Below are 5,913 nucleotides of genomic sequence, written 5' to 3' on the forward strand. Positions count from 1 at the left end.
GTGGGTTTTGTTGCTTATCAGCTAGATGGCCGCTTGTTTACCTTCAAGCCTTTAAGTCCCCAGAAACACTATATCTTTTGATAGTCAGGCACCATCAGCTTTTTCACCACGTTTGCTTATGCACTCACTTTGTCTTTAGCGATCATGTTGGGAAGGTGAGCATCATGGAATGCCAGTTTAATAGAACAAAGTATTCTTGCATTGAGGGAGTACTTGAGAGGAGCCCCAATGTCCATCTGCTTGTGTAGCTACTCTTGAAAGGGAACTTAAACCCAAACCTTTATTGCAAACAGAATAAAATGTTATCTAAAAAATAAACTGTTGAGTTGATTTTGTGTTGCAAAATAGAGCAGTGTTCCCTAGGGTTTCCCAGCCTGTGAGGGAGCCCTGGTGGCTTAGTGGTTAAGAGTTGGACTGTTCACCACAAAGGCAGCAGTTTGAAACCAGCAGCCTCTCCAAGGGAGAAAGATGAGGCTTTCTACCCTTGTAAAGAGTTACAGTCTCAGAAACTCCCAGGGACAGTTCTATCCTGTCTCATAGGGTCACTGTGAGTGGATATTGACTCCATGGTTTTGATTTTGGTAGTAGATCACCAGATCTTTCTTTGGAGGGCTCTCAGGTTGGGTTTGAACCACAACCTTCCCGTTAGAAGTAGTGCAGCACTTAGCCACTTACACCACTGGGGCTTCTCCAGGAAAGACAGTCCTAGGGAACTCTGACCTGAACTCTCCTGGGAAGTAAAGAATGTTTAGCTAGATCAGTGGTTCTCAACCTTCCTAATGCCACAACCCTTTAATACAGTTCCTCATGTGGTGGTGACCCCAACCATAAAATTATTGTCGTTGCTACTTCATCACTGTCATTTTGCTACTATTATGAATCAGGAGACTCCTGTGAAAGGGTCATTTACTCCCAAAGGGGTCGCAACCCACAGGTTGAGAACTGCTGAGCTAGAGAGAGCACACAGATAATTCCTACTGGTTTGCTGGTTCTATGTCCTGGGATAACTGATTAGATAAACATAGCTTCAAACTTCACAACCATCCGATGAAGCTGGTTCTATGGTTTTATTTGGCACGAGTGTTGGAAAATTGCCTAGCATTAGAGTGGGATGCGGTAGGGAGCTGGGTAGTCCATGGGATACCCTTTCTGGCTGCTGTCCTGACCTTGCCTATGGGTCACTGCTGCGCTACCCTGAACCTGAACTGTAAAGACCGGCACTCCAGGCCCTTTTGATGGAGCCCTAGCCTCGTAGAACCAGAGGAACGAGCCTGAGAAACCTTCAAGAGGCAGCCATCATCCCAGAAAGCAGACTGAGCTAGAAAGTCTGAAATTCCTGCTCTGAATTGCCTGGTTGGTTGACCTTGAACCTACCACAGCTCTTCTCTGGACCAAGAGTAGATACGTCACGTTCCATGACTCTAGTCTAGCCTTTCCTCTTTGTATGTGAAGAGACTGAAGTCCAGCATGGGTCAGGGACTGGTTCATATTCTTTTACAGAAGGAGCAATTAAAAAATTTTTAATGTTTGTTGAATATACAGAGAAAAACATACATTAAGTCTATCTTCTAAGTTTCTTCTTAATCTTTCTGGTTGCTATTGTCAGCTGTTAGTCAATAGAGAGTTGTGAAAAGAGCATTATGCTCCAGACCTGCTTTACTCGTTAAGTTCAATTACCTGGACTGCCGGAAGAACTGAACGACGGTGTCTTGGAAAAAGTATCGTCAGAATGCTCTTTAGAAGCGAACATGGCAAGACTCGTCTCCTTGCTGTAGACTGGTGCTGGAAACTGACGTCCTACCGGGTCAAGTGGAAGTTGGTGGGAAAGAGGAAGACCCTCGATGAGATGGGCTGGCCTGGTGGCTGCAGCAGTCGGTCCAACATAGCAACTGCAAGGAGGGGGCAGCACTGGGCAGTGGACTTGGGCTCCTTGCCTGGGAGCTGACTTGATGGTGGCGCCACAAGTTTCGGTTTTAAGCAAAATTTAGGGAATGCTTTTGGTTGAAGGTTTAAAGGATTATGTTCACACCCACAGCATTCAGACAATTCAGGCAGCCAATTCACAATAAGGGTAGAAAGGAGATTGAGTAATTACTGAGTACTAGTACCCAAGGAGGCAGGAGTGGAGTGTCTTTTTTTTTTTTTTTGAGTTTAAATGCATTTTATTTTTAGATGGCCTACACATGTTTTATTTTTCTTTAAAAAAAATGCCTCTGCTCCAAATAAATCAAAAGTGAATGAAGAGCTCACGACGACATCGGTTCCGTTTGTCTAAGTCCTGGTGCGTGTGGATGGACAGCAGCCGGTTAGGATGAGAGGCAATGGTCGTGAGTTGCCCACTGTGGTAATATTTCCCCATCTCTAAGCCATCCTGAAAGGAGATCATATATGGGGTCACACCATCTTCACGGTAGTCCAGCAGCGCAACCGTGCCATTTGGATTCAAGTTCTCACCAAGAAAGAACTGGTCGTTTTTGAAATTTGCAAGGATGTGCTTGATTTGTTCTGCAGCCCCTGTCATAAAAGGCTTTCTGGTTTCTGCGCTTCAAGTCTGCCTTTGATTGATTCCGTGTAGTCTTTGATGTCCTTCTTGTAGGCTTCTTTTGTGAAGCTGGTTTCCTGCAAGTGATGGTTCATGACAGTATCAACACCAGTGACCACAGTGCTTTTTGTTCCATCGCCATCGGGGCCTTCAGCGGAGGCGTTCTCACCAATGAGCGAGTCATCGATGTTACCTTCAGTCCTGCTGACCATCTTCCCCTCCACTTCCAGACACAGCCCGTCTGTGATCTCCTCCCGGATCTTGTAGATGTTGGAGAACATCTCATGGCTGATGAGGTCCCGGTAGATGATCATGATGGCAGCTAGAGGGAGACAGGTGGCACTAGCTTAAGAGGAGCCCAGAGCCTGGGGGTGGAGGTGGGTGGGTGGGCTGAAAGGGCCCAAGGAGTGTCTTATAGGTGAGGTTTGGGGGAAGGGGATCTTTGGAACAATATAGCATTGGTCTCAGACTGATCTTTGTTTGGAGGTGCATGTCCACATTTGCTCAACAGGTATTGGTGTGGAGTTATGTCCTTACAATGAAGACGGGTTGTCTAGTTCCTAAAGGGAAACAGCAAAGGCCCATCGATTTGTCGTGAATTCTAACAGCATTGCAAGATTGAATCAGAAGGAGAGCAAAGTGCATGAATTCCCAACTAGATGCTGGGACTCAGTGCAGCATCAATAGTTTCAGGGGTTCCTCAAGCCTCCATGACTCCAGAAAAGTATGGCATCCATAAAAATTTGAAATTCTGTTCAGTGTTTCTCCCTGTTTGATCCAGATTCTTCTATAGAATCTGTGATCAAAATGTCCAGTAGTGGTAGCTGAGCACCATCTAGTTCTTCTGGTCTCATGGTAAAAGGAGGCAGTAATTGATGGGAGGCAGTTAGCCACATAGTCCACTTCTCCCTCCTATTTGTGATTCTCCATCTTCTAGAGGGATCCTTACAAAGATCTACTTCTTCAGGAAGTAGAAATGGCTGAGGCCTTGGGAGCAGATTCCCTGGCCTATTGTAATTACATTCAAGGCAAGCCATTAGTATCTTAAGTAAGAGCCTACACAGTGATTGAGAGTGTGGATTTTACTATTACTAGAGGTGTTACCTTGACTTGTGAGTAGGCCATTCAGCCTCTCCCTGCCTTAAAGTGAAGTTGGGTTACTAGTGGGGTGGGTTCTGGGAAGTGGAGTTTAATCTGATTCTTAGTGACCATGTGTCAGAGAGTAGAACTGCCCCATAAGGTTTTCTACAGTTAACTACTCTGCAAGAGACAGGTGAGACTGTGTTCCGGAAAAGATGTATATCCTCAGAAGCTCTACGGAGCAGTTCTACTCTGTCTTGTAACGTAGCTGTGAGTGTCTGTTCAGTTGGTTCTAACTCCTATCAACCCTACAGGACACAACAGAACTGCCCAATAGGTTTTCCCCAGAGCTTTCTACTCCTGTAAAGAGTTAGTCTTGGAAACTCAGAGGGGCAGTTCTGCCCTGTCCTGTAGGGTCACTAGGAGTCAGTTTAATGTTTATGGAAGCAGACTGCCACATCTTTATCCTGTGGAGCACCTAGTGGGTTTGAACTGCTGACCTTAAGAGTTAGAAACCGAGCACTTATCTACTGTACCACCAGAGCTCCTTATTTATACGGTAGAGTATGATGATCCATGTAAATGGTAGAGCCTATCATAGGGCATAAAGTAAGTGATCTATAAAGGAGAAATTGTTTCTCTCTCTCTCTCTTGCTTAAAATCCTCCATTGGTTTCCCACAGCATTTATGGTCATACAAACTAACCCCGTGACCCAGAAGGCCATGAATTGGCCATTTGACTCTGCCTACTTATTCTGTCCCTTCCATCTCAGCTCCACTCAATCCTCATGCCAAGGCATGTCTTTTTTTAGTGTTTATTGTTTCAGCTTACATGTCACCTCCTCAGAAAGCCTCCCTGACCACTCTAGACTCATCTCCCACCATTCTATGTCTTTGTCTCAGCACCGGGTTTCCTTCACTTCACTTGATCTGGAATGACTTTTTTCCTTATTTATTTTCTTTCTCCTTTGCCAGATGTTGCGTTGTTTTGTTCCCTGGGAAATCCCCCAACACCTAAAACAACCTCCATGAGAAACTTGGAATATGTGCTTTTATCCAGCTTCAGCTGGAGTCCCCTCACTTAAATCCAGACTCTTCTTTCTTTGGCAAATCTATCTTGGCAGTTACGTAGTCTACTGTCAACTTGTGTGAGGGGGTGGAGTCTAGCCTGTCAATCCGATCATAGCCAGTGAGGCCTCTTTGTGGGCATAGCCTTCTCCTGGTGATTCTGGGAACTCCTGTCTTCTCCCTGGAGGTGTGACACATGCTCTCCCTGCGAGATATTCCTGTTAACAAACCACGTGGAGCTATGCTGATGGAGCCAGAGCCCTGGAGCTGGAGGAGTCACATGGAGACCCACGCGAGTGCTGAGATGCTTCCACTGCCACTGGATCCACAAGACTTTCCACCCACTGGCCTGTGATCTTCCTATATTCAGTGTCATTGCATGTGTTGTGTGAGTCTGAAGAAGAATTTAGAGACTGGTACCTGACATATGGACTAATATCAGACGTATGGACTTGATCTGGGCTGGGATGTTTTCTTATTATACAATGACTCTTTGATATAAAGCTCTTTCTTATACACGAGTGTCTATGAATTTGTTTCTTTAGCCAACCCAGACTAACATACTAACCAAGGCCTTTCACTTGTTTTCCTCTGTGGGTTGTCAACTTAGGTTGCTATTAGGTATTGCTGTGTCGCTTCCCACTCACCGTGAGCTTGTCTGCCACAAACTAAACACACTGCCTAGTCCTGTGCCACCCTCCCACCTGGGAGGTTCCAGCCCGGGGCAGCCCCTGGGCCAGAACATATCCCTGAGTGTCCTCCTCGTTTTCGCTGACCTTCTACCGTACCCAGCACAATAGTCCTTCTTCAGGGACTCGTCTCTCTCGATAACATGTCCAAAGTATGTGAGACAAATCTTGACATCCTCGCTTCTTTCTTTCTTTAAAAAAAAAAACCATTTTATTGGGGGCTCGTACGTTCAACTCTTATCAAAATCCATACATCCATCCATTGGGTCAAGCACATTTGTACATTGTTGCCATCATCATTTTCAAAACAGCTTCTTTCTACTTGAGCCCTTGGTATCAGAGCTCATATTTTTCCCTCCCACCCTCTCTCATGAACCCTTGATCATTTATAAATTATTATTTTTTCATGTCTTACACTATTTTTTCATGTCTCCCTTTACCCACTTTTCTGTTGTCCATCCCCTGGGGAGGGGGTTATAGGTAGATCATTGTGATTGGTTCCCCCTATCTCCCCCAACCTTCCCCTTCCCCTCC

At 45.5% G+C, this 5,913-nt stretch overlaps 1 pseudogene; it reads right to left on the minus strand.

The window, feature by feature from the left end:
- Positions 1–2,227: 2,227 nt before the first annotated feature.
- On the minus strand, positions 2,228–2,856 carry LOC101642509 (annotated as a pseudogene).
- Between the last annotated feature and the right edge of the window lie 3,057 nt (positions 2,857–5,913).

The sequence above is a fragment of the Echinops telfairi genome, unplaced genomic scaffold (assembly GCF_000313985.2).
Source record: "Echinops telfairi isolate 266 unplaced genomic scaffold, ASM31398v2 ScPeMD7_5592;HRSCAF=6446, whole genome shotgun sequence".
NCBI classification, from domain to species: domain Eukaryota; kingdom Metazoa; phylum Chordata; class Mammalia; order Afrosoricida; family Tenrecidae; genus Echinops; species Echinops telfairi.